This window comes from Staurois parvus, unplaced genomic scaffold, assembly GCF_062004578.1.
Source record: "Staurois parvus isolate SC_StPar_1 unplaced genomic scaffold, SC_StPar_1.0 ptg000184l, whole genome shotgun sequence".
NCBI lineage: Eukaryota > Metazoa > Chordata > Amphibia > Anura > Ranidae > Staurois > Staurois parvus.
The window spans coordinates 6,333,325-6,355,663 of NW_028317980.1; the positions used below are offsets into that span (position 1 = coordinate 6,333,325).

At 47.1% G+C, this 22,339-nt stretch overlaps 1 protein-coding gene across 1 annotated transcript in view; it reads left to right on the plus strand.

The window, feature by feature from the left end:
- Positions 1-1,742: 1,742 nt before the first annotated feature.
- TRAF6 (TNF receptor associated factor 6) overlaps positions 1,743-22,339 on the plus strand; it is a 66,977-nt gene continuing 46,380 nt past the window's right edge. The window contains exon 1 of the mRNA XM_089677340.1: positions 1,743-1,863. The gene's annotated coding sequence lies outside the window, so the exon portion shown is untranslated. The remainder of the gene's footprint in view (positions 1,864-22,339) is intronic.

Here is a 22,339-nt window from a genome sequence, read left to right on the forward strand (position 1 = left end):
TAAGCGCTGCACAAGTTGATGTCGCTCTATAAGTACCTGAAATAAATAGTTTCCTGACCGCCCTATAGCAGAACTACTGTGACAGGGCTGTGCAAAATTATGCCCTACCCGTGCTGCCACTGGTGGCTACAGCTGCCAATCACTGACTGCTGAGGAACATGACAGGGGAGAGGTCTGTATGTAAACAATACAGATCTCTCCCCTGTCAGCACCAGCATGCTGCTTTGTATTGCTCTGCATAGCAGCATGCTTACATAGTAAACCACACACAGTTAACCCTTTGATCACCCCAGATGTTAACCCCTTCCTACCCAGTGCCATTAGTACAGTGTCAGTGCTTTTTATCAGCACTGATCACTGTATTGGTGTCACTGGGGATGTCAGTGACACTAAGTCAGTTCCCACCCCAGTATCAGAATGCCCGCCGCAGTCCACAGTCCCTCTATAAGTCACTGATCGCAGCCATTACCAGTATAAACATTTTTTTTTTAAATCCCAGTATATATACCGCCATTTGTAGACGCTATAAATTTCACATAAACCAATTAATTTACACGTCTTGTGATTTTTTTTTTAGCAAAGACATGGAGCAGAATACATTTTGGCCTAAAATTTTACTTTTTTTATTTTTTTACTGGACATGTTTAATAGCAACAAGTCAAAAATATTGGGTTTTTTCAAAATTGTCAGTCTTTTTTGTTTATAACGCCACAAAAAAAAAACACACACAGGAGATCAAATACCACCAAAAGAAAGCTCCATTTGTGGAAAAAAAGGACGTAAATTTCATTTGGGCGCAGCGTTGCATGACCGCGCAATTGTCAGTTAAAATAAAACAGCACCATATCGCAAACAATGGCCTGGTCAGTTAGGGGGGGAAATCCTCTGGGGGGCAAGAAGTTAACCTCTTTCTGTCCAGCCCATCCACACAATTGGCTGGATGGGAGCAGTGATGATGCGGGTGGATGTTTCTAAACCTCCCCCCCACAGCATCTGCCACCTGTGCGCACCCAGCGGCAGAAACACGGATCGCTGTACTGGGCTGCTGTGGGCCCCAGTACCGTGTGATCACTGATTGGCCAATCATTGATCACATGCACAGTAGTAAACAAGTTGTCATTTCCTGGCACCATTGTTTATTACTGTGAGAGCTGTGATCGGTCACAGAAATCACATGGTACAAGGCCATTCACAGCAGCCTAGTGACATGTGATAAGCTGTGACCAATCACAGCTCTCACAGTATTTCTCAATGGCTGCATTAATGCAGGCAAAGAGAGTGAGACATTATTGCTTGTACAGCCTGCATGGCTGTAAAAGCAATCACAGTGTAACAAAAAAAACATTTAAAAATCCTGATCGCCCCCCCTTCCTCACTGTCCCCATTCGGAAAATGTATTTTTTTTTTGGGGGGGGGGGGGTTAACTAATCTTCAGGCCTAAAAGTATGTTTGCTTCACACTCATATGCCAAAAAAAAGAAAATAACTAGAAAAAGGCTCTGGCAATGTAAGCGTTAAAGTCAGCAAAACTGGAATTGGGTTTGTAATCATATCCAGCTCCAGCCTGACTCCTTTCTGAATACATATTTCATTATATTATATTGTAAAGCGCTGAGCAAACTGTTGGCGCTATATAAATGCTGTATAATAATAATAATAATCTACTCCCCATCATCAGCACCCTCCATCCTGTTTTTAGCACTTCTGGCACTTTGCCAGTACTTGTAATGGCGCCCTCAGAGCGGAGAAGTCGTCAGAGCTTTTCCTGTCACATGTGCCGGAATCCAACTCCGCGAGCAAGAGGAGAACCCGGAAGTTGGCTGAAGAGAGAAAGTGAGCGGAGGCAGGAGAGGATCGGAGCTTGGTGAGTGTTACTATAGAGCGGGCATGTGACGGCGGCCCTGGGGTCACATGACAAAGACCGACCCCAGCAGGCAGCCCGTATTATACGTCGTTACAGTCATTTAACAATTCTCTGTGACTTTCTCTTGGTTACTTGGGACTTGGTCAGGTGACACTCTCCTCCGCTGTACACAGTGCTGGGCGGAGGTGACATTACTGGTCTGTTCTCAGGCATTGCCGGTGTTGAGGGACTACGAGTCCCAGAATGCCTTGCATGGTGAGGGTGCTGGGGGTCGCTGGGAGATGTAGTCTGTGGTGTGGTCTGGTGCCCTTTGCAGAGCCTGAGGACAGCTTCTCCTTGTTTACTGTCAGAGGAGGAGGGGGGATCCCAGTGTGTGTGCTATGTACTGTGTGTGTGATATCAGTGTGTGTGCTATGTACAGTGTGTGATATCAGTGTGTGTGCTATGTACAGTGTGTGATATCAGTGTGTGTGCTATGTACAGTGTGTGATATCAGTGTGTGATAAGTGTACAGTGTGTGATATCAGTGTGTGATATGTGTACTGTGTGTGTGATATCAGTGTGTGCTATGTACAGTGTGTGTGATATCAGTGTGTGCTATGTACAGTGTGTGTGATATCAGTGTGTGCTATGTACAGTGTGTGTGATATCAGTGTGTGCTATGTACAGTGTGTGTGATATCAGTGTGTGCTATGTACAGTGTGTGTGATATGTAGTGTGTGTGCTATGTACAGTGTGTGATATCAGTGTGTGATATGTGTACAGTGTGTGTGATATCAGTGTGTGTGCTATGTACAGTGTGTGATATCAGTGTGTGATATGTGTACAGTGTGTGATATCAGTGTGTGTGCTATGTACAGTGTGTGATATCAGTGTGTGATATGTGTACAGTGTGTGATATCAGTGTGTGATATGTGTACAGTGTGTGATATCAGTGTGTGTGCTATGTACAGTGTGTGATATCAGTGTGTGTGCTATGTACAGTGTGTGATATCAGTGTGGTGTGATATGTGTACAGTGTGTGTGATATCAGTGTGTGTGCTATGTACAGTGTGTGATATGTGTACAGTGTGTGATATCAGTGTGTGATATGTGTACAGTGTGTGATATCAGTGTGTGTGCTATGTACAGTGTGTGATATCAGTGTGTGTGCTATGTACATTGTGTGATATCAGTGTGGTGTGATATGTGTACAGTGTGTGTGATATGTACAGTGTGTGTGATATGTGCAGTGTATGTCTATAGATCTGTATTGGGTTCTGGTGTCTTAATGCTCTGATCACAGCTTCTCTATGTATTGTTAAGAGTGCCATCCCTCACCCAGGAATTGTCAGCCACTGGGCCACTGCTGGCTCACAGCATCTTTCCTCTAGTTAATCGCAGATCCCCTACCCTCCCACACTGCCACCCAACCTCCCTCAGTGGTCCACACTGCCACCCAACCTCCCTCAGTGGTCCACACTGCCACCCAACCTCCCATAGTGGTCTACACTGCCACCCAACCTCCCATAGTGGTCCACAGTGCCATGCAACCTCCCATAGTGGTCCATAGTGCCACCCAGCATCCCACATTGCCACCCAACCTCCCATAGTGGTCTACATTGCCACCCAGCATCCCACATTGCCACCCAAACTCCCATAGTGGTCCACAGTGCCAACCTAACCTCTCATAGTGGTCCACAGTGCCACCCAACATCCCCTAGTGGTCCACACCACCGCCCAACCTCCCATAGTGGTCCACAGTGCCACCTAACCTCCCATAGTGGTCCACAGTGCCACCCAAGATCCCTTAGTGGTCCACACCACTGCCCAACCTCCCATAGTGGTCCACAGTGCCACCCAGCATCCCACATTTCCACCCAACCTCCCATAGTTGTCGACACTGCCACTCAATCTCCCACAGTGCCACTAACCTCACTCATTGGTCCACACCGCCACCAAACCTCCCTTAGTGGTCCACACCGCCACCGAACCTCCCTTAGTGGTCCACACCGCCACCCAACCTCCCTTAGTGGTCCACACCGCCACCCTACCTCCCTTAGTGGTTCACAGTGCCACCCAGCATCCCACATTGCCACCCAACGGTCCACAGTGCCACCCACCATCCCACACTGCCACCCAACCTCCCTTAGTGGTCCACACTGCCACCCAACCTCCCTTAGTGGTCCACACTGCCACCCAACCTCCCTTAGTGGTCCACACTGCCACCCAACCTCCCATAGTGGTTCACAGTGCCACCCAGCATCCCACATTGCCACCTAACGGTCCACAGTGCCACCCACCATCCCACATTGCCACCCAACCTCCCTCGGTGGTCCACACTGCCACCTAACCTCCCTCGGTGATCCACACTGCCACCCAACCTCCCTCGGTGGTCCACACTGCCGCCCAACCTCCCTCGGTGGTCCACACTGCCGCCCAACCTCCCTCGGTGGTCCACACTGCCGCCCAACCTCCCTTGGTGGTCCACACTGCCGCCCAACCTCCCTCGGTGGTCCACACTGCCGCCCAACCTCCCTCGGTGGTCCACACTGCCGCCCAACCTCCCTCGGTGGTCCACACTGCCGCCCAACCTCCCTCGGTGGTCCACACTGCCGCCCAACCTCCCTCGGTGGTCCACACTGCCGCCCAACCTCCCTCGGTGGTCCACACTGCCGCCCAACCTCCCTCGGTGGTCCACACTGCCGCCCAACCTCCCTCGGTGGTCCACACTGCCGCCCAACCTCCCTCGGTGGTCCACACTGCCGCCCAACCTCCCTCGGTGGTCCACACTGCCGCCCAACCTCCCTCGGTGGTCCACACTGCCGCCCAACCTCCCTCGGTGGTCCACACTGCCGCCCAACCTCCCTCGGTGGTCCACACTGCCGCCCAACCTCCCTCGGTGGTCCACACCGCCGCCCAACCTCCCATAGTGGTCCACAGTGCCACCTAACCTCCCATAGTGGTCCACAGTGCCACCCAAGATCCCTTAGTGGTCCACACCACTGCCCAACCTCCCAAAGTGGTCCACAGTGCCACCCAGCATCCCACATTTCCACCCAACCTCCCATAGTTGTCGACACTGCCACTCAATCTCCCACAGTGCCACTAACCTCACTCATTGGTCCACACTGCCACCCAACCTCCCTTAGTGGTCCACACTGCCACCGAACCTCCCTTAGTGGTCCACACCGCCACCCAACCTCCCTTAGTGGTCCACACCGCCACCCAACCTCCCTTAGTGGTCCACACCGCCACCCAACCTCCCTTAGTGGTCCACACCGCCACCCAACCTCCCTTAGTGGTTCACAGTGTCACCCAGCATCCCACATTGCCACCCAACGGTCCACAGTGCCACCCACCATCCCACATTGCCACCCAACCTCCCTTAGTGGTTCACAGTGCCACCCAGCATCCCACATTGCCACCCAACGGTCCACAGTGCCACCCACCATCCCACACTGCCATCCAACCTCCCTTAGTGGTCCACACTGCCACCCAACCTCCCTTAGTGGTCCACACTGCCACCCAACCTCCCTTAGTGGTCCACACTGCCACCCAACCTCCCTTAGTGGTCCACACTGCCACCCAACCTCCCTTAGTGGTCCACACTGCCACCCAACCTCCCTTAGTGGTCCACACTGCCACCCAACCTCCCTTAGTGGTCCACACTGCCACCCAACCTCCCTTAGTGGTCCACACTGCCACCCAACCTCCCTTAGTGGTCCACACTGCCACCCAACCTCCCTTAGTGGTCCACACTGCCACCCAACCTCCCTTAGTGGTCCACACTGCCACCCAACCTCCCTTAGTGGTCCACACTGCCACCCAACCTCCCTTAGTGGTCCACACTGCCACCCAACCTCCCTTAGTGGTCCACACTGCCACCCAACCTCCCTTAGTGGTCCACACTGCCACCCAACCTCCCTTAGTGGTCCACACTGCCACCCAACCTCCCTTAGTGGTCCACACTGCCACCCAACCTCCCTTAGTGGTCCACACTGCCACCCAACCTCCCTTAGTGGTCCACACTGCCACCCAACCTCCCTTAGTGGTCCACACTGCCACCCAACCTCCCTTAGTGGTCCACACTGCCACCCAACCTCCCTTAGTGGTCCACACTGCCACCCAACCTCCCTTAGTGGTCCACACCGCCAACCAACCTCCCATAGTGGTTCATAGTGCCACCCAGCATCCCACATTGCCACCTAACGGTCCACAGTGCCACCCACCATCCCACACTGCCACCCAACCTCCCTCGGTGGTCCACACTGCCACCTAACCTCCCTCGGTGGTCCACACTGACACCCAACCTCCCTCGGTGGTCCACACTGCCACCCAACCTCCCTCGGTGGTCCACACTGCCACCCAACCTCCCTCGGTGGTCCACACTGCCACCCAACCTCCCTCGGTGGTCCACACTGCCACCCAACCTCCCTCGGTGGTCCACACTGCCACCCAACCTCCCACAGTGCCACCCAACCTCCCATAGTGGTCCACAGTGCCACCCAGCATTCCACAGTGCCACCCAACCTCCCATAGTGGTCCACAGTGCCACGCAGCATTCCACATTGCCACCCAACCTCCCTCGGTGGTTCACACTGCCGCCCAACCTCCATCGGTGGTCCACAGTGCCGCCCAACCTCCAATAGTGGTCCACAGTGCCACCCAACCTCCATCGGTGGTCCACAGTGCCGCCCAACCTCCAATAGTGGTCCACAGTGCCGCCCAACCTCCAATAGTGGTCCACAGTGCCGCCCCACCTCCAATAGTGGTCCACAATAGCAGCCAACCTCCCATAGTGGTCCACAGTGCCAGCCAACCTCCCATAGTGGTCCACAGTGCCAGCCAACCTCCCATAGTGGTCCACAGTGCCAGCCAACCTCCCATAGTGGTCCACAGTGCCAGCCAACCTCCCATAGTGGTCCACAGTGCCGCCCAACCTCCAATAGTGGTTCACAGTGCCGCCCAACCTCCAATAGTGGTCCACAGTGCCGCCCAACCTCCAATAGTGGTCCACAATAGCAGCCAACCTGCCATAGTGGTCCACACTGCCACCCAACCTCCCTCGGTGGTCCACACTGCCACCCAACCTCCCTCGGTGGTCCACACTGCCACCCAACCTCCCTCGATGGTCCACACTGCCACCCAACCTCCCTCGGTGGTCCACACTGCCACCCAACCTCCCTCGGTGGTCCACACTGCCACCCAACCTCCCTCGGTGGTCCACACTGCCACCCAACCTCCCTCGGTGGTCCACACTGCCACCCAACCTCCCTCGGTGGTCCACACTGCCACCCAACCTCCCACGGTGGTCCACACTGCCACCCAACCTCCCTCGGTGGTCCACACTGCCACCTAACCTCTCATAGTGGCCCACAGTGCCACCCAGCCTCTCACATTGCCACCCAACTTTCCATAGTGGCCCACAGTGCCACCCAACCTCCCACAGTGCCTCCCAACCTCCCTTAGTGTTCAAAACTGCCATCAAACCTCCCACAGTGCCACCCAACCTCCCATAGTGGTCCACAGTGCCACCCAGCATTCCACATTGCCGCCCAACCTCCATCGGTGGTCCGCAGTGCCGCCCAACCTCCTATAGTGGTCCGCAGTGCCGCCCAACCTCTAATGGTCCGCAGTGCCGCCCAACCTCCAATAGTGGTCCACAGTGCCGCCCAACCTCCAATAGTGGTCCACAGTGCCGCCCAACCTCCAATAGTGGTCCACAATAGCAGCCAACCTGCCATAGTGGTCCACAGTGCCAGCCAACCTCCCATAGTGGTCCACAGTGCCACCCAACCTTCCATAGTGGTCCACAGTGCCACTCAACCTCTCTCAATGGTCCACAGTGCCAGCCAACCTCTCTCAATGGTCCACAGTGCCAGCCAACTTCCCTCAGTGGTCCACAGTGCCAGCCAACTTCCCTCAGTGGCCCACACTGCCACCCAACCTCCCTCAGTGGCCCACACTGCCACCCAGCCTCCCTCAGTGGCCCACACTGCCACCCAGCCTCCCTCAGTGGTCCACACTGCCACCCAGCCTCCCATAGTGGTCCACGGTGTCACCCAGCATCCCACATTGCAATCCCAACCTCCCATAGTTGTCTACAGTGCCACCCAACCTCCCTCAGTGGCCCACACTGCCACCCAACCTCCCTCAGTGGCCCACTCTGCCACCCAATCTCCCTCAGTGGTCCACACTGCCACCCAACCTCCCATAGTTGTCTACAGTGCCACCCAACCTCCCATAGTGGTCCACAGTGCCACCCAACCTCTCTCAATGGTCCACAGTGCCAGCCAATTTCTCTTAATGGTCCACAGTGCCAGCCAACCTCCCTCAGTGGCTCACACTGCCACCCAACCTCCCTCAGTGGTCCACACTGCCACCCAACCTCCCTTAGTGGTCCACACTGCCACCCAACATCCCTTAGTGGTCCACACTGCCACCCAACATCCCTTAGTGGTCCACACTGCCACCCAACATCCCTTAGTGGTCCACACTGCCACCCAACCTCCCTTAGTGGTCCAAACTGCTCCGAACCTGCATGAAAAATGCAGCAAGCAGGACTTTGAAAAACACTCCAGCCTCGCAACAGATCAGTTCCATAGAAGTACGTGGTCACACTTTTTTCTTCCTCTTTTTTCGCAAAAGCGAAGAAAAACGGATCATTGTGAAAGCAGCCTAAGTTTTCTTTTTTCAATTTAAAAACATTTTCAGCAACTACAGAAAATACCTGTTGATCCTACCAGAAATCCAGTGTCTCTGTTACATCCTGTGAAAACTCCTCCCCCCTATATGAGGGAGATAGAGAGGAAGAGGGTGACAACGCAGCTTCTCCATTGATACAGTGTGTTGAGTGTTGTCACCCTAGGACAGGAAAAGAAAAAAAAAGCTTAAAGTATAACTAAAGGCAAAACTTATTATTTTTTTTTTTTTTTTTTTAGTTTTGGATAGAGTGGGGAGAGATTCGAACTCTTGTCAGGTTTGTTTGCAGTTTGTGCCCTCATTGGGGAGATTCACCCTTTCTGTTTGTCCTGTATACCATTATCATTGAATGTGAAAGTAAAAGAAAACCCCACATTTTGGGTTGTCCCTAGAAAAGTAATAGAGGGGAAATCTTCCAATGGGGACACTAGTTCTGGTGACCTGGGGGTCCCAAAGGAATTCCCTTAATTTGCAGAGATTTCCTGTTTGGCTATGGGACAGGAAGTGAAGAGAAATCTCCCCAATGGGTCACGGATGGCAAAAAATAAAAATCCGACAGGGTCCATAACCCTCCCATACTCTATCCAAAATGGAAAAAAAAAACGTTTGCCAGTAGTTCTACTTTACAAAAAAGAAAACTAAGGCACCCACCACTAAGGACTGGGAAGCTGCAATAGATTCTGTTTATTTTTTTTATTAGTTAGTTCCTCTTTTATTCAGTATAATGGAATCGCGGTTATATAGCACCCTGTGACCCACGTACTTCGTATCGTCTGTCCTTGACGTTGACATAGTCCGGCAGTTAGAGGTCCTTCCTGAGAGTGACGAATCCGATAAGCAGTGTTAGCTGTCGTCGTAGGAAGAGGAAGTCGTAGCTGGAAATAAAAAGAAGACCTGTGGAAAATGTCTCTGGAAACTGTTACATCTGTCCTGTTAAAGCCCTGTCCTTGTATTGGAAGGCGGACACCTGGTAGGACGTACTAGGCTTTATATTACAGACCAGTGTGGTTAGTCTAGTAGCCCAGAGGGACCAATCAGAAGTCCTGCTTCACTATTCTCCCCCTGGTTCACATATACAGTATGCGGGCACGAGAGTCCATTCATTTGAGTGGACTCCTGTGCCCCGTGACACGCAGAGAAGAAGTCCCTGCACTGTTTCTGAAAGCGCAGCCCGCACGGGAACTTGAGGTTCCCAGTACGGTTGCGTTTTCCGATGCATTCTGCGTGCCATTAGAATTACTGACACTCGCCCCTGGGTCCGCATTCCTCTGTGTGGGTGGTGCGGCTGCACAGATTTTCATGCGGATCCGCAGCCGCACCCCCCGCACAGATGTGAACCGAGCCTTAGTTTCCATGCACACGGGGCGTTTTCATAACATTTGTAACGTTAGATGTGTAAAGTCACGTTAAAAACCTGAGTTTTTCAACTTTTTTTAGCGTCTTACCTGTCCCTCGGTCCCGTGGTGTGTGTCCCGCAGCCCGTTTCACTGGCCGTCCTGGATTCCAGGAGGCCGGCATCTTCAGTGTGGGCACCCGGCTATGACAGCTTGTGTCTTCACAGCTGGGTACCCACTGCGCATGTGCGAGGAGCGCTGCGCTTCATGAATGGTCCTGTAGTCTTCTGGGACCTGTCGCATGTCCCAAAAGACTACACGGAGGGAGGACACCTTCCACTTCTGATCGCCTATGCAATCGGACCAGAAGTGGGAGCGGGTACCTGTCAAATTTGCCCGCCCCGCCCCACAAAGGTGCCAATCCTTAAAGGGGAGCGGGGGAGCAGTCCTTGAAGCGGAACTTCCCCTTTTGGCTAGTTCCGCTTTAACATACACACCCGCATTGGTCTGATGCCATGCGGAATTCGCACAGAAAACGCTGCGAATTCCACGCCACATCAGTGTGAACCAGGGATCAGACTCTCCATATCTCATTAAAGAGAACCTGTCACCTAAAAATCATCACTTAAAGGACTTTGTGATGAAAAAATAAAGTTATCTAAAAAATGTTTTTTGGGGGATTTTTTTGAAAAAAACTAAAGTTATACCCAAGCGCATATCATCCCCCCCCCCACCCCAAAAACAAATTTTGAGGCCCCCCTCTCCCACATAAACGCATGCATGGACGCAAACGCATGCTTCGTTTGGGCGCCTACGTGTGAAAACGTTGATTGTGATACACAATTTTTTTTTCGCCGTGCACGCCGGAGTGAGAGCTATGATCCTAGCACCAGACCCCCTCTGTGACATTAGACTGATGACCTGTGGGGGCTTTTAAAGCGTCACCTATAGAAAATATAGGAAACTGAAGTTTGTCGCCATTTCACGGGTGCACGCAAATTTAAGGTTTGACATGTCGGGTATCTATTTACTCGTCTTTTATATTTTACCAAAAATGTAGGTAGTTTATTGTGTCTGTTTGCCCTAAACTTCACTTTAGTGTGGTTTTTTTTTTTTAACTGACATTTTGCGTTTCTTAAACCTTTTCAATAATACCGTGTGACCTAAAAAATGGGAATTGCCCCTATTTTATTCTCTAGGGTGTCTGATTTCGGAAAATATAGAATGTTTGGGGGTTTTGTGTCATCTTCAGACCTAAAATGATTTTTTTAAATGTGTGCAAAAAATCCAAAAACCGCTCTGGCAGCGAAACTGCTAAAATGTTTGGAAACAAATGTAAAAATGTCTCCAGCGTGGAAATAGTTAATTTAGTCTTTTCAGTGTGTGTACAATGCATTCTTATAGATTCTGTAACACCCGGTTACCTGACCTGAAATACATCCATACGTGTGACTTTCCAGAAGGGAAAATCCCTGATGACGTCGCCATATAATTGTGACATGACATCATAGAACTTCCCAGTAGCAGGATAGCTTTGCATAGGAATGTTTTATGTACATTGAGGATGGGAAGGATCTTACATAGTTACATAGTTAGTCTGGCTGAAAAAAGTTCAACCATAAAAAAAAAAGAAGTTATAATCCTACACCCAGAGTTGATCCAGAGGAAAGCAAAACGCCCAGCAAAGCATGATCCAATTTGCTCCTGCAGGGAAAAAAATTCCTTCCTGATCCCCCGAGAGGCAATCGGATATTCCCTGGATCAACAATACCTATAAATGTTAGTATCCAGTTATATTCTTCATCACAAACATTCTATTTCATCTTACAGGGATTATAGTTTTCAGTCTTTTTATTTTATTTAATTATTTTAGTCCTCACGCATACTGGATGTTTTTACAGCGGCTGTTTTTGGCTTTTTGCATTTTTTTTTCTGCCGCCAGTAAACCCCCCGGCATGTTCTCCTATGTGTCCATCCCCGGCGTGTTCTCCTATGTGTCCATCCCCGGCGTGTTCTCCTATGTGTCCATCCCCGGCGTGTTCTCCTATGTGTCCATCCCCGGCGTGTTCTCCTATGTGTCCATCCCCGGCGTGTTCTCCTATGTGTCCATCCCCGGCGTGTTCTCCTATGTGTCCATCCCCGGCGTGTTCTCCTATGTGTCCATCCCCGGCGTGTTCTCCTATGTGTCCATCCCCGGCGTGTTCTCCTATGTGTCCATCCCCGGCGTGTTCTCCTATGTGTCCATCCCCGGCGTGTTCTCCTATGTGTCCATCCCCGGCGTGTTCTCCTATGTGTCCATCCCCGGCGTGTTCTCCTATGTGTCCATCCCCGGCGTGTTCTCCTATGTGTCCATCCCCGGCATGTTCTCCTATGTGTCCATCCCCGGCGTGTTCTCCTCTGTGTCCATCCCCGGCGTGTTCTCCTCTGTGTCCATCCCCGGCGTGTTCTCCTCTGTGTCCATCCCCGGCATGTTATCCTATGTGGTCATCCCCGGCATGTTATCCTATGTGTCCATCCCCGGCATGTTATCCTATGTGCCCATCCCCGGCATGTTATCCTATGTGGTCATCCCCGGCATGTTATCCTATGTGTCCATGCACACATAGACTGTAATCAGTGTTTTTTGGCTGGGAAAAAGGACTAGTGGGTTTCCATATGAGTTTTTTTAGCTGTAAAAACTCTCTAAACGCATCAAACCAGCATTTTTGGAATTTTTTTGAGCAAAAAAAAAATTATTTTTTTGGTAAAAAAAAACGCTAAAAAACACAAATGCGGAAAAACGTAGCTAAACGCTAATGCAAGAAGGCTGAAAAACTTGCGTTTTTAACGTGACTTTACACAGCTGGCGCTACCAGCGTTATTAAAACGCCCCGTGTGGATGGAGCCTTAGGCTCCATGTACACGGGACACTACTGAACGATGGAAAATGACTGCTGGAAAACGTAGGTTAAAAAATGTCTGTTTAGCTGCGTTTGCATACCGCATTTATGAGCGTTTACGTTTAGAAGCGGTTTTTTAAAGATAACCTCAGGAGACCTTCCAAAATGCCCAGAATGCACTGAAAAACAGTAAACAATTAACTATTTTAGACATTTTGAGAGAAATAGAGAGAGCAGAAGCAGAGAAATCAGTATTTGTTGAGATTAGTTGTCTTTTTTTTTTTTTTTGTGGTGTTTGGATGTATTCCGGCTCATTTCTGTGCAGAAATTATTGCAGCAGTGTCTAACATTTTTTTCTTTCATGCGAAACCTCAAAGTATGGTGTACCGGGTCCATTTTAGCACGGGGAAAACGTATTGCATGCATTCTTCATGATGAAAAAAAGGCTCTGGACAGCATCTGGAAATGGAAGAGTTAAAAAATGTTCCAAATGCAAACGCTAATTAGCTGCGTTTACAAGTGTTTGGCGTTTGAAACGCTGATAAAATCTACTCCTGAACACAAGTTTGGTGCGTTCAAAAAAACAACTGTAAACTCAACTGCCTGTAAACGACGATGTGTACATGGACACATAGGAGAACATTAGGGAGCGTTCAGGGGCTGCTGAAAAAAACGCAGAAACGCTCCTAAACGTCAGTTCTATCAGCTGCAGTGTACATGGAGCCTAAAAATTGCATTGTAATTGCAGTGGTTTTCCTTTAACCACTTCAGCCCCAAGCCACTTTTTGTTTACATTTTAAAATCAGTATTTTTTGCTAGAAAATGTTTTAGAACCCCCCAAATATTACATATATTTTTTAAAGCAGAGGTCCTACAGAATAAATTGGTGGGTTTGCATTTTTTTTTGTCTTCAGGTCAGATGGTATTTGCACGGCGGTTTTTCAAATGTCATTTTGAATTGTATTGCAAAAGAAAAAAACATAGTACCGTATTTTCTGGCGTATAAGATGACCCCATACTTTTCCTGCTAAAATGTAGTGTTTGGGCTATACTCGCCGTATAAGACTACCCCTCTAGCAATGCACACCAGTGGGAGGAATAGTGCCCCATCATTGGTGTCAGAGCGACGAATCGTGCCCCATCATTGGTGTCAGTGGGAGGAATAGCACCCCATCATTGGTGTCAGTGGGAAGAATAGCACCCCGACATTGGTGTCAGAGCGACGAATCGTGCCCCATCATTGGTGTCAGTGGGAGGAATAGCACCCCATCATTGGTGTCAGTGGGAGGAATAGCACCCCATCATTGGTGTCAGTGGGAGGAATAGCACCCCATCATTGGTGTCAGTGGGAGGAATAGCATCCCATCTTTGGTGTCAGTGAGAGGAATCGTGCCCCATCATTGGTATCAGTGGGGGGAATAGTGCCCCATCATTGGTGTCAGTGGGAGGAATAGTGCCCCATCATTAGTATCAGTGGGAGGAATAGTGCCCCATCTTTGGTGTCAGTGGGAGGAATAGTGCCCCATCATTGGTGTCAGTGGGAGGAATAGTGCCCCATCATTAGTATCAGTGGGAGGAATAGTGCCCCATCTTTGGTGTCAGTGGGGGGAATCTTGCCCTATCATTGGTATCAGTGGCAGGAATAGTGCCCCATCATTGGTGTCAGTGGGAGGAATAGTGCCCCATCATTGGTGTCAGTGGGAGGAATAGTGCCCCATCATTGGTGTCAGTGGGAGGAATAGTGCCCCATCATTGGTATCAGTGGGAGGAATAGTGCCCCATCATTGGTGTCAGTGGGAGGAATAGTGCTCCATCATTGGTATCAGTGACACCAATGATGGGGCACTATTCCTCCTACTGACACCAATTACACTTGCTGACCTCTGTTCTAGTATGGTGCTGCTGCAGCCAGCATGTGTGGTTGCAGCAGCACCTCTACACGGCACACTTACCGGCCGCTCCTTCACTCGATTTTCGCGGGGCCGCTCGGTTCCGCCCCCTTGTCGGTGATTGGCCGCCTGTGTACCTTTCCTGAGCTACAGTTCTGGCAGCCAATCACCGGTGAGAAGGCGGAGCCGAGCAGCCGTGCGAACATCCAGTGGCCAAACTGAAGGAGCAGCCGCGCTTCCTGGACCGGATCGTCGTGGGAGCGGAGCCAGGTAAGAAACAGCCCCTGCCCACCCCTGTACTTAGTGTCCCTTCCATTGGAAGGGGGGGCGGCGGCGGCACCGCACCGACCCCCTAAAAAGTGTCAGTATGCCATATACCGGCGTATAAGACGACCCCCGACTTTTGAGAAGATTTTCAAGGGGTAAAAAGTCGTGTTATACGCCGGAAAATACTGTACATAACCCAATTTTATTTGTAAAATATAAAAGATGATATCTCCTAGATTGTAAGCTCGAAAGAGAAGGGCCCTCAATCCCCTCATGTTTTGCATTGTATTGGTATTGTTCTGTCACATGTTCTGTCCCCCTTTGTAATGTACAGAGCTGAGCGAACTATTGGCGCTTTATAAATACTGTATAATAATAATAAAAAATAATGTTACACCGAGTAAAGGGATACCAAACATGTCATACTTTAAAATTGCGCAAGCCTGTGCAACGGCGCCAAATGTACATTTTACTCTTCATAGGCTGTTTTTCAGTGCATTCTGGGTATTTTGGAAGGTCTCCTGAGGTTACCTTTAAAAACCGCTTCTAAATATAAACGCGGTATGCAAACGCGGCTAAACAGACGTTTTTAATCTACGTTTTCCAGCAGTCAGTTTCCATCGTTCAGAAGTGTCCCGTGTACATGGAGCCTTCAGCTGATGACAGGGTCTCTTTCCTCCTACACAGGTCACATTGACCTGGAGATGTATATGATACATTTAGAACAATGAACTATATCGTTCTCTATAGGCGGTAACTGATTAACTCACTTAGGGACATTTAACCCTAATAAAATGTAGAGAATCCTGGAAGGATATCTTCAGATATGTCTGGTGGCCTGCTGATAGGCAACGTCATAAATTCCCAGAATTCCAGTAGTGAAGGAAAGCGGTCATGGAAATTCCCAGTGATTGTAGCCGGCTCCAGCACATGTCAGTCGTATTGTGCCTGGACTGAGCACTTGTCCCCCGCCTGAGGCTGCTGTAAGTACGATGTTCTGTTTTATGTCCACGCTTTCATCTAGGAGAGACATCAGCACGTATTATTATTTTTTATTTATCAGTAGATTTATATTTGTATTTTATACATTACAAGAAAATGTCTAACAAAAGCGGGGTGGACTGACCATTTGGAAACTCGGGCAATGCCCGAGGGCCCGGGGTCAGTAGGGGGCCCCATGAGATGCCCCTGGTACCTTTTTCATAGGCTTTTTTGAGTTTGGGCAAGGACACAGGGGCCCCATGATCCCCTATTGCCTGGGGGCCCCATGAGTTGTCAGTCCACCCCTGGACAAAAGAACTTCATGGTCCATTCAACAGATACATGTACAGAGTATATATATCCTCTTCGATTGTAAGCTCCTAGGATCAGGGCCCTCCTATCCCTCCTGTATTGAACTGTATTGTTGCTGTATTGTCTCCCGTTATATTGTAAAGTTCTGAGCAAACTGTTGGCGCTATATAAATCCTGTATAATAATAATAATATATAAATCCTGTATAATAATAATAATATATAAATCCTGTATAATAATAATAATATATAAATCCTGTATAATAATAATAATATATAAATCCTGTATAATAATAATAATAATAATAATATATAAATCCTGTATAATAATAATATATAAATCCTGTATAATAATAATATATAAATCCTGTATAATAATAATAATAATAATAATATATAAATCCTGTATAATAATAATATATAAATCCTGTATAATAATAATAATAATATATAAATCCTGTATAATAATAATATATAAATCCTGTATAATAATAATAATAATATATAAATCCTGTATAATAATAATATATAAATCCTGTATAATAATAATAATAATATATAAATCCTGTATAATAATAATAATATATAAATCCTGTATAATAATAATAATAATAATATATAAATCCTGTATAATAATAATATATAAATCCTGTATAATAATATATAAATCCTGTATAATAATAATAATAATATATAAATCCTGTATAATATATTCAAATCTTTTTTAAATCTATTTAAAATCTTTTAACCATTTCAATACCGGGCAATTTTACACCTTCCTGCCCAGGCCATTTTTCAGGTTTCAGCGCTCTCACACTTTGAATGACAATTGCGCGGTCATACAACACTGTACCCAAACTAAAATTTTATCATTTTCTTCACACAACTAAAGCTTTCTTTTGGTGGTATTTAATCACTGCCGGGGTTTTTATTTTTTGCTAAATTAACAAAAAAAGACCAAAAATTTTGAAAAAAAAACACATTTTTCTTTGTTTCTGTTATAAAAGTTTACAAATAAATAATTGTTCTTCATAAATTTAGGCCGAGATGTATTCTGCTACATGTCTTTGGTGAAAATAACCCAAATTAGGATGTATTATTTAGTTTGTAGGAAAGTTATAGAGTTCACAAACTATGGTATAGATCTGAATATTGATCAATCCTGAAGTACTGACAGCCAATCTAATTTCTTGAGGTCCAAGAATGTCAGAACAGTACAGATAACCCCAAATGACCCCTTTTTGCAGAGTAGACAGTCCGACGTACTTCATAAGAGGCATGGCAAGTTTTTTGAAGTTGTATTTTTTTGTCATAATTTTTCCGAAAATGAAAAAATGAAAAAAATTATTTTCACTTTTTTTTTTTACATACTGTCACCAGTGCAGTACAGCATCATCATATAACTGGCATGGCGGTGAACAGGAACACTGACTGGTGACAGTATGAAAAAAATATATATATATATTTTTTTTTTTTTTTATTATATTTAATTTTTTATTACTTTTTTTTTTTTTTTTAAGATTTTTTTTCATATTTTACTATGACCAAAATAGTACAATGTTACCATAGTAACATTGTACTACTTTGGGGAAGTGATCAGTATTTTTTTTTTTTTTTTTTACACAATTTGCTTATAGCAAAGAATTACTTTGCTTATAGCATTTACCTGAATGAAATCGATTCATTCAGCTTTTTTTTTTCTTTTTTTTTTTTGTGCTTAGCTGTGATTTGGTCACAGCTAATCACATGACATGTGCATGTGATTAGCTGTGACCATTCACAGCTAGGCACTAGTATACAATGGATGGCATCATGAATGAAGCCATCCATGTATACAACTGTCATGTGACCTGCTGTGATTGGTCACAGCAGGTCACATGGTACCAGCAACGGGAGCCAGTACTCGGATCTGTCATCGGCCGTGTCCGAGGTGCACGGCCGCCGACAGATCGCACTGCTGCGCCGCTCTGCACTAGCGCAAACGGCGCATGTGCGGGAGCACGCCAAATGGCGTGCACCCGGAATGCAGGAGCACATCTGAAGCCGCCAAACGGCCATTGGCCGGGCGGCTAATGGTTAAGCACCTCATTCACAACACCTTTTTATACATCCTTAACCAGGGGCGGACTGACAACTCATGGGGCCCCCGGGCAATAGGGGATCATGGGGCCCCTGTGTCCTTGCCCAAACTCAAAAAAGCTTATGAAAAAGGTACCAGGGGTATCTCATGGGGCCCCCTACTGACCCCGGGCCCTCGGGCAGTGCCCGAGTTTCCAAATGGTCAGTCCGCCCCTGTCCTTAACTCCATCTCTACTGTTGCCGTTCACCCAAGATTCCATTGGTGATTGAATCTGGCAGTCTTATTTTTTCTGAGACGTTCATGGATATAATTTGTTTAGAACGTATTTTTTCTTCATATACTTCTGTCCTCCCGGAAGTAAGCTTTAAATTTATGGTAGATGCCGAAAAATCAACATGATTTTGGGGACACTGTTGGTGAGATATCGATTATTATTATTATTATTATACAGTATTTATATAGAGCTAAAAGGTTTGCTCAGCGCTGTACATTATAGTGGGGGACAGTACATGAGACAATACAGTAACAAAACACGAGGGGTTCAAGGGCCCTGCTCTTTCGAATTTACAATCTAGGAGATTATTATTATTATACAGGATTTGGGCAGCACAGTGGCTTAGTGGTTAGCACTTCTGCCTGGCAGTACTAGGGTCGCTGGATCGAATCCCAGCCACAGCAGCTCCTGCCTGGAGTTTGCATGTTCTCCCTGTGCCTACCTGGGTTTCCTCCGGGTACTCCGGTTTCCTCTCACACTCCAAAGACATGCTGGTAGGTGAATTGGATCCTCTCTAAATTGTCCCTAGTATGTGTATGTGTTTTTTTACATACTGTCACCCTAGCAGTACAGTGTCACCCACTATTTGTGGGGGGTGATGAAGATTTTTTTTTTACACTGGTTGCTTTTACACCCATAAAGGCTGTAAAAGCAATCATTTCTCATCTCTAGCTGCATTCTTGCAGCCATTGAGAACTACTGTGTGAGCTGTGATCGGTCACAGCTTGTCACATGGTACAAGGCTGTTGTGAATAGCCCTGTACCATGTGACCTCTGTGATCATTCACAGATTTCACACGTAGTAAGCAATGATGGCAGAAGTGACATCTTGCTTACTACTCTGCATGTGATCACTGGTTGGCTAATCAGTGATCACATGATCGGGACCTCGCACAGAGGTCCCGTGTGACGATCGTTGTTCCACTGTGTCTGGAGGACACAGCGGGCACCGGATCGCGGTGCTGCGCGCTCCCAGGGAGCGCGGACAAGCAGGGTCGGGGAGGCCGTTTATAAATAGCCACCCGACCCTGCACTGCCACCTTCCAGCCGTTTATATACAACAGCTGGACAGGAGGTGGTTAATGAAATGGGCCCCCAAAATATGCCATCATTTGCTAGTATGCTCCATATGTTATGGCAGACTTGGGCTACTTTCACATCGCTACGAAAAAAAAAACATCAAAAAGGAATGTGCGCTATTGCCACGTTCTTGTCACATATTTGCTGCGATGCTTTGCTTTTTTTTTTTTTTTTTTGCTGCTTTGTGTTGCATTTTTCACCAGTGGATAAAGCACTTCCCACATGTGCATTGTGTTTTTGATGCAGTTTCCATTCATTTCATTTGGGAGATGCGTTTTTTTTTTTTCTTTATTGAAAAACAACTAATCCGATCATATTGCAAGAAAAATTTGTAAACCGAAAATTACATTAACCGAGGCATTTTTTTTTGGTTATTTTGTTCTCAAAATGTCTGAAATAGTTAATTTTTTACTGTTTTTCAGTGCATTCTGTGCATTTTGGAAGGTCTCTTGAGGTTATCTTAAATAAACACTTCTAAACACAAACTCACATAAACTCGGTATGCAAACGAGGCTAAACAGAGGTTTTCCAGCAGTCCGTTTCCATCATTCAGATGTGTCCTGTGTGCATGGAGCCTTATAAAGTGCACTTTAAAGGCATAAATATTGTACAGGGACATGATTAAAAAAAAAAATTAATAAATGCATTGAAAAACAATTCGTGTTGCAAATTTGTAAACCGAAAATTACGTTAACCGAGGCTTTTTGTTTTTTGTTCTTTTACCGTACGATACATGCTCCAAAAGTGCAGCAAGCAGGATTTTTTTCACAGCAACTGAATGCCAAAGGATATAAAGCGTTGTAGTTTTTTTTTTTAACTGAAGAATGCACCAAAAGCAGAGCAGCGTGAAAGCAGCCTTACCTGTCAAATGATGAACACCACTGCTGAGCTGTAAGAACCCTGCTGGTCATGGGCGCTACCATCTTCTCCTGGTCTATCGGGGTTTGGGCACTTGACTGTCTGGGCTGCAATGACCTCTCTCCCACATATGTACACAGGAGTCACATCATCACGGCACACAGATCGGTGTATTTCTGTTCCTTGTTGTTGCAGTTGGTCCATTGTTGGCATAAGCCGTCATTATTTCTGAGACCTTTCACTCCTAGGTGCAGTGTAGTTCTAGGCATTAACCAAATTTAACCCCAAACCTACCTCCCCAACTCCCCCATCCTAATTTTTACATTTCGGCGCTGGCTTCCAGATGATAGATTCAGCTATATCTTTGTCATTACAGGTGTACCTCAGTTTACGAATTTAATGCGTTCTGCGGGATTTTTCGTATTGCAAAAAATTTGTAAACGTGGTTTCCCATAGAAATGCATTGAAAGCCAATTAATCCGTTCTGGAGGTCATAAAAAAGTTTAAAAAAAAGTCTTTTATCTGTTCAAAACTCTTTATAAAGTGCACTTTAATCTCTTCACGCCGGCGCCTCCCGGCCCTTTAAGGGTTTCAGAAGCCGGGAGGTGGGGCGGGGGTTAGGGTCATGTGTTCGCCGTGACACGCCGTCACATGATCGGGAAAGGTCCCGATTGAAAGAGGAGATGGAGACCTTTCCGTGAGTACTGGACATGTGTGCTGGGAGCGCTCTCAGCACATATGTTCTGTTTTAATAGAACGCAAATGTGCGGCCGCTCGGCCCAGACGCCGGGAGGCTGCATATTTGCGTTCGGCCGGCGTGAAGAGGTTAAAGGCATACATACTGTACAGGGACATGATTATAAAAAAAATTTGTAAATGCATTGAAAACCAATTAATCCATTCCGGAGGTCAGAAAAAAGTAAAAAAAAAGTTTTATCTGTTCAAAACTCTTTATAAAGTGCACTTTAAAGGCATAAATACTGTACAGGGACTTGATTAAAAATAATTTGTAAATGCATTGAAAACCAATTAATCCGTTCGTATTGCAAAAAAAATTCGTAAACCGAAAATGACGTTAACCAAGACGTTCGTAAACCGAGGTACGCCTGTATTTAGAATGGCAGTCAAGTCTTTTTTGTTTAATTTGCTGACAGGGGGGGTGTTTGTGATAGAAGAGACCGTAAGGCCTCGTTCACACCATATGTGCCGAAAAGCTGACGGAAAAACCGCACAGGTTTCACATGCAGAGACACGAGTTTACATCAGTCTTTTTTTACGGAGAAATATGTAACATATATTTTCTGCGAGAGCACAAAGGATACAATTGTTTTCTATGTGCCCTGTTCACACCACAATGTTGATGTTATGTCAGTTTTTTTTCCCACGCAGAAAACCTCATGCACTCTTCAGATTCCTGCACAGAAAAAAATCCACATGATGCTCTGTCCAAATTACATCACCAAACTTGTCTCCAAATATCACCGAAACCGCCCTCTCCGCTCCACGTACAACCTCCTGCTCTGTAGCTCCCTTGTCTCCTCCTCCCATGCTCGTCTCCAGGACTTCTCCAGAGCCTCCCCCATCCTCTGGAACTCTCTACCTCAGACTATCGCCGACTTTGCCCACTTTTAGGCGAACCTAAACCTATCTCTTCATGGAAGCCTATCTTGCTAATAACGGAATCTTCTACTCCTCCTACCAGTCCATCCCCTACAGTTATTACCTTTTTGTACCACCAGCTCCTCCCTCTTAGATTGTAAGCTCCAAGGATCAGGCCCTCCTAACCCTCTTGTATTGAACTGTATCGTTGCTATATTGTCTCCCTCTGTAGTGTAAAGT